This window comes from Notamacropus eugenii, chromosome 1 (genome assembly GCF_028372415.1).
Source record: "Notamacropus eugenii isolate mMacEug1 chromosome 1, mMacEug1.pri_v2, whole genome shotgun sequence".
NCBI lineage: Eukaryota > Metazoa > Chordata > Mammalia > Diprotodontia > Macropodidae > Notamacropus > Notamacropus eugenii.
The window spans coordinates 70,121,723-70,133,830 of record NC_092872.1 but is presented as its reverse complement, the minus strand read 5'-3'; positions in this window follow the sequence as shown (position 1 = coordinate 70,133,830).

The window sequence follows — 12,108 nt, the reverse complement described above, 5'->3', positions numbered from 1 at the left end:
CCCTGGTCTACATGCAGAGATGGAGCCTTTTACTGAGAGTTCCAATGAAATCACAAGATGGCTCAAAAGAAAAAAACTTCAATATGATTTATTTCTTGGTTTGGCATCCATGATACATGAGCTCCAAAACATAGTAAATAGCATGAGCAATCAATTTAATTCTTACCTAAGTCCTACCTTTGCCTCCAGATACCCACCCCTTCCAAAAAGGGGGGAGGGGAGAAAGAAGAGAGAGAGAGAGAGAGAGAGAGAGAGAGAGAGAGAGAGAGAGACAGAGAGAGAGAGACAGAGACAGAGACAGAGACAGAGACAGAGACAGAGACAGAGAGACAGAGACAGAGACATTTAGGAATATTTGTTCCCAGACACCCATTTCACATTGGCTTTTGGAAATGAGATTGGGTTAAATTTGGCAGATGAAGCATAAATTCCCAAAGTGCAAAAAGAGCAATATACAATTAAAAACTAGTTATGTCCTGAATCAATGAAAATTGATTAAAAATAAGCTATTGGAATTTAATCTATTACAGTCAGCTCCAGCTGCTCACTTCGCTAAGTGGTGATGAACAATGCTACCAGACCTTTTTATTTTCTGAGGAACTGGACCCCTTTTGCTGAAAACAGTGAGAGACCCACTTCATCTGGTTAGTACTACGTCCTGGCCAGCTCTCTTTGTTGCATTGTCTAATAGAGAATCAAAGCTCTAAGGAATTCAAAGCTCTAAGGAATTCAATTCCAAGACCCTAGTGTTTCATCTATAAAAATGAGAGTGTTGGACTATATAGACTCTGAGGTCCCTTCAAGCTCTGTGTCTATTATCCTATGATTGTAACTCAACTCAACTCAACTTAACACTAAATCTGGCTCAGCTCGTGACTCTCTACACTAATTTTCCATCTTGCCCTTGGACCCCCTCCTCACCACACATCTTCCTTTTATAAACTGTCTTCCTCATTCAAGTGTAAGCTCCTTGAAGGCAGAAACTGCCTTTATTTTTATCTTGGATTAATATTTGAAGTACTAAGTATTGAGGACATGCCTAGTATATATTAAGTTACTTAAAAACTTGTTCTATCTCTCTAAATGAATTGAGGAAAATTATTTTATTAAGTGTTTACTCTGTACCAAGCCCTTACTAAGTGCTGGTGATAAAAATATAAAAGTGAAGACAGGTCTTAATTTCAAGGAGTTTATGTTCTAATAAGGGATGACAACATACATAGAGGAGTGGAGGCAGGGGACAGACACTTTGGTCCTGAATGTTACAGGGATGGAGAGTGACATAGTGGATTGTGTACCACTGAACAATGATCACCATTGACAAGGCTTCTTATTACAGGCTGGAAAGGAGTAAATAGTTATGCTCAGCTGGGAGCCCATTAGGAATAATCAACAGAGGGAAGGCACTAGCATTAAGGAGGATTGGGATAGCTTTCAGGGTTTGGTTTTAGCTGTGAAGGTGCTTAGATGTGAAGAAAGCCAGAAAGTAGAGGTGAGGAGGGAGAGAATTCCAGGCTTGAGGGATGGTCAGTGAAAATTCTCCATCATAAGGAGTTTTATGGGGAAGTAGCAACAAGGAGGTCAGTGTTAATGAAACAATGTATACAAAGTACTTTGGGGAAGGAAAAAAAGGGTTCCCAACCTGAAATTCCACTGGTTGAAAAAATTTCATGATGCCCCCAAAAGTGCTATAAACTTAAGGAGCTTTGTAAACATCTGCTATTGGCAATATACCATCCTTCCCAGGGGTATTTGCATTTAAAAATTGTTAGACTCTGGAGACCAAAACTTGCCATTTGGAAAGGCAGACAGCTGTGTGTTTGTAAGGCAAAATGGCCTCCCAGCTGCCTAGAACTATTTACTCCTCTTCAGCCTGTAATAAGTAGCTTTGCCAATGGTGATCATTCTCTGGTGGTTCACAACCCAGTCCTTGAGTGTTTGTGATGGAGTATGTTTCAAGTAAGGTAAACAGAGAAGACAGAGAGTGGGGTACAGAGCATGTGGGAAGAAAGTTAGCCTTGTGAAGGGTGGGCAGTGAGTTAACACTGTGTTTGGTGAGACCAAATTGATTCAGGACTTTCTCTCATGAGGCACATGAAAGATAACATGATAGAACTTGTGAGTCAGTGAAAGTGGTTTGTGGGCACATCTGGGTGTGAATATCCTTCACTTTGTGGGTAAGTCTGCAGGCAGATCCCTAGATAGATGTCACTAAGATGAACCTATAGATGCTCTATTTGAGTGATATACTTCTGAGCTTAGTAGTCTTTGCATGAGAAAAGAGAATGACTTACTATAAAGGAATGAAGATCCTGAGCTTGGAAAATCAGTGAATCAATTAATATTCATTAAGTATTTTCTATGTGCCAGGGACAGCTAGGTGGCACAGTGGATAGAGTGACAAGTCTGGAGTCAGGAAGACTTATCTTCCTAAGTTCAAATCTGGCCTCAGATACTTCCTAGTTATGTGGCCCTAAGCAAGTCACTTACCCCTACTTGCCTCAGTTTCCTCACAGGTAAAATGTGCTGGAGAAGGAAATGACAAACCACTTCAGGATCTTTACCAAGAAAACCCCAAATGGGGTCATGAAGAGTTGGATATGACTAATAACAACAACCAAAAAGAAACACTATGTGGTAGACACTGTGCTAAATGCTAGGGATACAAAAAAAAAGGAAAAAGATAGTCTCTGCCTTCAGAGAGCTCCCAGTCTAATAATGGGGAAGGCAATACAAGCAAATATATACACAAAGCTAGTTATATACAACTTGAAAGTTTTACACAGGAGATAACAGAAAGGCACTGGAATTAAGAGCTGTTGGAAAAAGCTTCTTATAGAAGGTGGGATTTTAGTTGGGAGTTAAAGGAAATCTTGTCCATGGAACAACCAGGAGGCCTGTATTAGTGGATCAGAGTACATGTCAGGGAGTAAGGAGTAAGAAGACTGGAAAGACAGAAGGGGGCTATGGCACAAGCATTTCGAATTCTATTTTTTTTTTCACTTTTTTTAAAAAAATCAGGACATTTGCCCATCTCTAACCTTGTGGTACCCTATCCCATTCTCCACCATCTCAAAAATATCACTAACAGTAGCTCAGGAAACATTTTAGTCAAGTTCTTTCAGCATCCAAGGATATAATTCATCCTGACCAGGTGACTTCAATTCATCAAGGATGGCTAATGCTCTATTAATATCACCTTATTTATCTTGGTTACCAACTCCCAGTTAGCCATTTTTGTGCCTTCATTTCTAATGCAAAGAAAACAGAGGCACAATCAAAAATGAACACCTCTATCTTTTTCTGTGTTACTCATCATTGCCCCCTCTACTCCAAGCAGCAGGCCCTTTCTTGATCCTCCCCTTTCCCCTAAATAGAGCTTAAAAATAGGGGCAGTTAGGTGGTGCAGTGGATAGAGCACCAGTGCAGGAGTCAGGAGGACCTGAGTTCAAATCTCACCTCAGACATTTGACACTCACTAGCTTTGTGACCTTGGGCAAGTCACTTAACCCCAATTGCCTCATCCTGGGTCATCTCCAGTCATCTTGATGAATACCTAGGCACTGGATTTAGATGGCTCTGGAGGAGAAGTGAAGCTGGTGACCTGCACAGCCCTCCCTCACTCAAAACAAAGTCAACTGCAAGTCATGTCATCATTTCTCTGATGGCATGGTCTTCTTCGGTAACAAAGGACACACACACAGCTTAAAAATATCTTTCTGCAGTCTTCTTGGATTTTCTTGCCAGCTTCAGCTCATTTTGAGCTTTACTACTTATTATAACTTTCCTATAGGATGATGACATGCTTTTATATTCATCTTCTGTTAACCTGCCCTTGCTTTCATTTTCTATTCATTTCTTTTAAAAATTTTAAATGGGTTTTTGAGTTCCTTGTGCATCCATAGTGATTTCTCCTCATTGATTTTTTTTCCTTGGTAGCTTCAGAATTTTGTTCTCGAGTGTTCCTCCATCCCTCCTTGGCCAATAACACCTGCAGAATTTTAGTTTCTTGCATCCTATTTGTTCTTCTTCTAAGCCCTTTGAAATCTTCTTTTCCAGCATCTAGGGTATATGTCAAACAGTGCTCAGCTTTCCTCTTCATCTCTATTACAAACTCTAGAAATAAGTGGTCATTTCCACCCAAGGTTTTCAGGATTTTCACTCTAGCACCAAGTTCTCCCCTAGTAGGGAAAATTATATCTAAAAAAGCATTCCTCCATTATTGGTTCTTCTACCTTGGAAATATGAACTTATCATTAAGATAAGCCTTGAATTCATTAGCTGTTCTGCTTTTGATAGAAAACTCCAGTACATGTCTGGATAATTGAAGTTTCTTATAACTGCTACATCATAGCTCTTCTTCTCTTGCCTTATGGCCTGTTTCTGAATTCTTCATCTATTTCTTCAGTTTATCTAGTTACTCTATAATGCAATTCAATGTCAAAATTTTTTATGTCTCTCTTTTAATTGATCTTCACATGAAATTTTTTTTAACTAGGCTTCTTCCTCCCTCCATCTAGTTCCTGAATATATCTTCTTAACATACAATAGTTCCGTACCCCAACCTTCTTTTACCTATCCTGTTTATTTTGAATGTATCTATCAATCATGACTTTAATTACACCAGGTCTCAACAATATCACTCTTTTTTTTAATGGACTCTCAGTGACGAAACTCCTCTTACTCTGCAGATGGGTACCTTCTTCATAACTTATAATCTTACAGTGTTGTCTGGTGCATTGAGGAGTTAAGAGAGTTGCCCAAATTCACAGTCAGTGTATGCCAGAGACAGGAATTGAACGCAGGTCTTCCTGACTCCAAAGCTGGTTCCTGATCCACTGTACCATCCTGCCTCTGTTAGTGATATCTATAAGGTAAAAAGTGCCTCCTTCTGTTAATACATATATCTCCTCTTTCTTTTTGCCTAAACACTGTACATTTGCAAACAAATATTTGAAGTCATGGGTCCTCCTATAGATTTAGTTCTCAAGTTTTTGTCTTGTGAATTTCTAGATTTTCCCCCTACTCACAGGATCAGCTGGTTTTCCAACAATTCTCTGATCTGAAATTAATAAGTTTCTGGGACAACCCCAATATTTGGTTCTGAGCCAGGATAATAATAGTAAAAATAATGCTATTATTGTTATTATTATAACAACATCTATATAGTACTTTAAGGTCTGCAAAACCTTACAAAGCCAGTATCTCATTTCTAAGGCCATCTCAAGCAAGGCCATACTACTAAGCATGGGACAGAAGGAAATTACCTTATTGGTATAACATGACAGAATGAGCCCTAGATCTGGATTAAAAGAACTGTATTTGAGTCACTCCTCTATCTTTCATTAACTATATGACTTTGGACCAGTCACCTCATCTCTCTGAGACCCAGTTTACTCATCAATAAAGTGAGGAGGTTGAACTATATGATGTCTAAGGTTCTTCTCAACTCAAGGTTTAGGATGGATGCTATCTCACAATGTTGCTGGGAGAAACAAAGGAGATGGTACATGTACTTTGTAAAGACTGAAGCTTGATATAAATGCTAACAGCAATCATTATTATTACTTACTTCAGCACCACAATGCTAGAAAGGAAGTCTACATTTGTGGAAAAGACTCAGAGTTTCTGTGGGAACCTCTGCCACCTCATTGACTTACCCTTTGCTGGTGTAGTGAACAAGGGAATTGCCCTGCCTCTCCTGCTAAGGGCTTGCACCACCATTAACATAAGGACTTGTTAAACTTAAGAAAATCTGAGTTTATGCATCAGGCTATACAAGAGCTGCAGTAGAAACAGTGTCCCCATGCATGATTCAGGGTACATTTGCCTTCCCTGTGGTAATTTTTTAAGTGTTGTGTCATCACCCTAAGTGGGTTTATCTCACAATGATGTTTGTCATCATTAACAACTTAAATCACATGCCCCATTGGAGGAGAAAAATCGATCATGAATGTTTGGTCTTAGAAAGAGCTTACATTATAATAAATAAGTAAATGATCTGGATACCTAGTCAATCTGGGTAGCTCAAGAGCACATAAGGAAAGTTGCTACAAGAGGACAATAAGGATTGAGTTTTTAAAAGGTAATAGAAAGTGTTCTAGGAAGTAAAAGATGTGTTTTACACACGAGAGGAAGCTAGGTATAGCAGTTGCTAGAGTGCTGGACCTGGAGTCAGGAAGACCCAAGTTCAGATCTGTGCCCAGTTGTCTGATTCTGGGCAAAAGTGACAACCACTGCCTGCCTCAGTTTACTTCAAAGTGTGTATGGAGGGAGTGTGTAAATAGCACTTACCTCACAGAGTTGTTGTGACATCAAATGAGATATCTAAAAAGCATTTAGCATATAGTAGGTGCTTAATAAATTCTTCTTCCCTTCCCTTTTCCTTTCCCCTACTCATAGATCATAAATGTATACGTGGAATGTATCTTGGAGATAATCGAATCCAATCCCTTAATTTTATGGATGAGGAAACTGAGACTCAGAGAAGAGACATGACTTGTCAAAGTCACTCAGGAAGAGTAAAAATTTAAATCTAGACCTTCCTTGGCTCTACTCATACGTCCTTGTCCTTAGGAGCCCAGGTGTCTTTACTAAAAAGTTTTACTCTAAAACAAGGGCTCTTAACCTGTGGTGAACTCATACGATGGAAAAATGACATCTTTATTTTCACAAACCCTAACTGAAATTTAGTGTTGCCTTTGGTTATTTAAAAATAGTATTTGAAGGAGTTTAGAAGCTTCATCAGACTGCCAAAGGGGTATATGACACATGAAGAGCTACAAACCCCTACTCAAAACCTTTCCAAAAGTGTCAATAGAATTACTTCATCTGCTTCTGCTCCTACCATCAGAACTCATCTGCTCTTTTTCCCATTCCCTCATAGCTGAGCTCTCTGATAAATTATTTTGTGCTAATATATTTAGAAGAGTAAATGGATTAAGGATTTTACCCTTCTGTGGGAAATAGTTTCAAGACTTTTTTTTCACCCCAAAGAGTGACTCCAGTAATGGAAATCCCAAGTTATAGGAAAGGTTAGTGGGGGAGAAATGAGGACAAATAGGTCCTTTAGTCACTTCGTTCACATTTCATAGGTACATGCCTATTTCACATATAGGAAGGAACAGTCCTGAATGTTGTCCCCCATGTGTCAAACAAAATGAAACTCTTTTCACCTTGATTGCCTCAGGATTAATACTTTACCCACCACTCAGGGAACCTTAGTGTAGACAAGTTTATCTGTACTTTATCTGTCCCAGTACTTATTTTAACTCTTGCATGGAAGTTAATACATATCACATGCAATGTAATAGAAAAAGCAATAAGATCCATGAGTCCTAAGTTCTAGTCCTTTTTTCACCACTTACTGCTCTGTCCATTAGCAGTTATTAAGCCTACTATGTGCTAGCCATTATGCTAAGAGCTAGGGATACAAAGAAAGGTAAAAAATAGTCCCTGCTCTCAAGAAGCTTACAACAGAATAAAAGAGAGCACAAGCAAAAAGTACATACCAAAAAGCTACATATAGAATCAACAGGAAATGATTGACAGAGAAAAGGCAGTGAAATTAAGAAGAAAGACTTCCTATAGAAGGTGGGATTTTATCTGGGACCTGAATAAAGCCAAGAATTAGAAATGAGGAGGAACTAGATGCATGACCTTAAGAAAAATATCTTCTTACCAATTCAGTTGCTTTTTCTATTAAGTAACAATGTTTATACCTTACCTGCCTGAAGCAAAAAGCTAAGTCAGATGATATCTTAAGTTATCATCCAGTATTAACACTATAATTCATGTGGAAAAAGGATCAGACTTGTTTTTCTTGATCCCAGAGGGAAAACTAAAAGATAGGAAATTAGAGACAAATATAAGGAAAACCTACTCTAACAGAGTTGACTCAAAGTGGAATGAGCACTTTGGAGAAGTGGTGAGTATTCTGTCGCTAGAGGTCCTCAGACACATAGATGACCACTTGTCTTGGATGTTGTTAAGGGTTCTGTTTTAGGTTTTTTGGGGAAGAGGCAAACAGGACTAAAATCTTTTTGAAATCTCATCTAACTCTGTGGCTCAAGGATTCAATGATCTCCATCTGCATAGTCAGAGATTAAAGAAAAGAAGGAAAAGCATGTAGTATGAAAGAACACAAAGGAAAGAAGGAAGGAGAAAAGAATCAATCAGATTTCTAAATATATGCAGCAAATATGGTAACATTAGTCAGTCATCCTCCTTTCATTGGGCAATAATGCAAAATTCCCTGTTCCCTTGGCCAGAAATCAGGACTATAGGAAAGTAAGTATTCATTAATTATTTGTGTGACAGGAATCCACGGTCCGTTTGTGTATCCAGAAGGGTTCTGATGAATGGGAAGTAGGGTCATCTCTTTATCTCATTTTAGAGGATTCTTTCTTAGAACTGCTTTTCATTAGTGTAGGGAACTACTAGTAAGAAAACTTCTCTCCATACAAATTGCCAGCTGTGGTGTAGTGGTCAAAGAGAAAGCCTTATTGTCAGGAAGACCTGAGTTCAGGTCCTGTCTGATAGGTATTAGATGAAGATGAGCTAGGCAAGTCTCTTAACTTCCCACTAAGCATGAAATTATAGGAAGTCTTTATCAAGCATAAAATAAGTAACATAATATTATTATAATAAATAAATAACCAGACATGCTCAAATGGCTTGACTGCATTTGTTGATGTATTAGTTATAATGTTGCCTGGCATCATGTAGGTAAGCTGGATTTGACTTCATAGAAACTTTTAGAATTGGAAGGAACTATGGATATCGCCTAGTTCAGGGATGGAGAACCTGCAGACTCAAGATCACGTTTGGCCTTATGGCCTTCTGACTGAGTCCAAGTTTTACAAAACAAATCCTTTTATTAAGGAGTTTTGTCCTGTGAAGTTTGGACTTAGTTGAAGTGCCACGTTTGAGGACCTAGAGGGTCACATGTGGCCTCGAGGCCACAGGTTCTCCACCCCTGACCTAGCCCAACCCACCCATTTGACAAATAAGGAAGCTGAGACTCAAAGATCATGAATTGTCCAGGACTTCAGAAGTAGTCATTTGCAAAGTCAAGACTTGAATGCCCATCTTGTGCCTCTCAGGCCAGCTTAGACCAGACCATATTCTTTGATCCAGCAATACCAGTGCTAGATCCTAACAACATTAAAAATGGGGGGGGGGGGGGGAGGATCTATTTATATGAAAATATAGCAGCTCTTTTTGTGGTGACTAAGAATTGGAAATCAAAGGAATATCTATCAACTTAGGAGTAGCTAAACGAGCTGTGATATATGATTGTAATGGAAAATTATTGTGCTATAAGAAATGACAAGTCAGATAATTTTAGAAAAACCTGGAAAGACTTACATGAACTGATGCAAAGTGAAGTGAAAAGAACCAGGAGAAGATTATACATAGTAATAGCAATACTGTTCAAAGAAGAGAAGTGAATGACTTTTCAGTAAACTAGGATGCCTCTTGTCTCAAAGATGGAGGGGATAATGGTCACAATAATTAAATTGCAAATGACCTTCCCAAACATTTATAAGCAGATATAAGTATGAATAGATTAAAAAATTCTTAGGAATAAAAAGAAACACTGAATAAAGGGAGGAAAGAATGAAAAGGAGCTGCTCTGTTCTTCTACCCTCTCCATCTCTAGTCCCCAATGTAACTTTTGAAGTTTCACTTTAAAACAACTAAAAATGGGATCAGACGGAGAATGTTTGTCCTCGAGAAGAACATACTGGATTGAGGGGGAAGGGACAGTGAAGACAAAATCACAGCTGACTTCTAGAATTTGAAGAGCTGTTTTATGGAGGATGGATTATACTTGTAGTTTTTAACTCCAGAATGCAGGGCCAGATATAATGAACTGAACTTGCAAAAAGGTAAATTTTGACTATGTGTCAAGAAAAGTTTCCTAATGTGTAAGACTGTCCAAAAATGGAAATTGACTGCCTCAAGATATGATGGGTTCCCTCTCCTTTTACATCTTCAGAAATAGACTGGATGACCACTTGTCAGCTCTTCTTCTCGTGGACATGTCAGACTAGATGACTACTGAGGCCCCTTCCAACTCTTAACCTCTGTGATTCTTTGAACACCAAATTGTAAGAGATAAATGCAAAGAGCAAATGACTAAGAGGACTGTTGTATTATTTGGATTCTTTCCTCTCCCTCATAAAAGATATAAGCTAATACCTTTGAGAGGCTATGGAATATATTTCTGATTATCCAAGAGCAAAGTTATGTTATGTCCTTGCATTAAACTGGGCAGTTCACGCTAGTAATGCTAGCCAGCAAGACAGTCCTAGAACAGTCTGGGTGAAAGTAAAAACTCAAAAAATAATTTTAGGTGAGTGATGGGGAAGGAAGTGGTAATTGGGGGTGCTATCCATGACTCTTCTGTAGTTGAAAAAGTCAGAATGCAGTACCTGCGGGGGTGTTCGTATAGGTATAAAATGTGAAGGCAGATGCAGATAGATAAAGGTGCACCTCCTCCACCATGTGGTAGCATCTCTGAACCAGATGGCACCAATGAGAAAGGGCATCAGCATAGATTAGTTAAAATATATTATTTCTCAACCAGGCTATAAACTTCGATGGAATCATCCATAAAAGAGGATTTTGACAGTCTTCAATAACATTTGTGATCTCAACTTCATTCTGAATACATTCTTCAACCAATGTTTGATTTTCTGTTTGATGCCTACCATTTTCCTTGTAAAGAGAATTATAATATCATAGATTTAGAAAAGGAAGAGACTGAATCCAACTTTCTCATTTTACAGATGAGAAAACTAAGGCCTAGGGAAGTTAACCCAGAATAACCAGGGTAGTAAGTAACAGAGCTAGGATTCACAGCAAGGTCTTCTTGACTAAAAATCCAGCATACTTTTCACTATAAAAATGATGTGCCATATTATAAAAACCTTTTGAGAAAGGACCCAGGACTTTTACAAAATACAAGACAACAAGAAGTCTTAGCTTTTAGTAAGTGCTTCAGAAACCTGATCTAAATTTATTTGTGATTTTCACCATCAGAGAGACAAATAAACAAAAAGTGGTATGAGAGATAGAGTGGAAAGAGGGATTTGAATACATCCTAGGACATGAATCAGAGATAGGAGATGTGCCCTCTGCTACATTTGCCTGGGGGGACCACAAGCCTACAAGGACTTTGGGCAGAAAAGGGTCAGAAAATAAAAAGTATCTAGAGTTCTCCCAGAAGGAGAAAATTAAAGGCAAGAGAATGCAGAGATAACAATGGAAAGAGAACCACAGAAGGTGAATTGGAAGGTCATTCCTTTCCATTCACCAGATGAAGAAACTGAAGCCCCAAGAGTTGAAGTGATCATTCCAATATCACACAAGTAGTGAGCAACAGAGCTGAGATTCAAACCCAGGTCTTCTGATACCAAATCCGTATCCTTGACACCATATTGGATCAGTGGCTGCTTTCTGATCCAGGGTTTTATCACAGATGTGGCTGGAACCTTTTTCTATTTTCTCATGAATCATTCTGCCCTGGATTAAACTCCAAAAGAAAAGAAAAAATAGATTTTCATAACCTCAGACTATTTCCATTTAGAGTTCCATCTCTGCCTAGATCCTCCAAAGAGATTTAGTAAACAAACATTCCTTCCATGCTGAGAGAGTAAACTGGGACAAACAGCAGCTTTAAGTCAACAAAATATACTAAGCTAGACTACAATATCCAATAGTACTTAAATTTACTGAAGAAGATTAACTCTCACCAATTACTTGAGTCCTCTCTATCTTGGGAAAAATAACAAAAAGTCAACCAAACTTTTAATTTGGACTATGCTCCACATTTTTTTAATACCAATGATAATACCATAATCCCTGCATTCAAGGAACATCTTTCCTCAAAAAAAAAAAAGGAATCTTTTCTTGGGTTACTTACATATATCTTGTCTTGTTTGTTCTCATATTTTCGCTATGAAGTAGACAGGCATTAAATATATCAACCAAATAACAAGTATCTATTAAGCACTTAATATAAGTGCCAGGCATTGTACTAAGTTTCCAGTGACACAAAGACAAAGCAAAAACTGACCATATCATCTAGAAGCTTACATT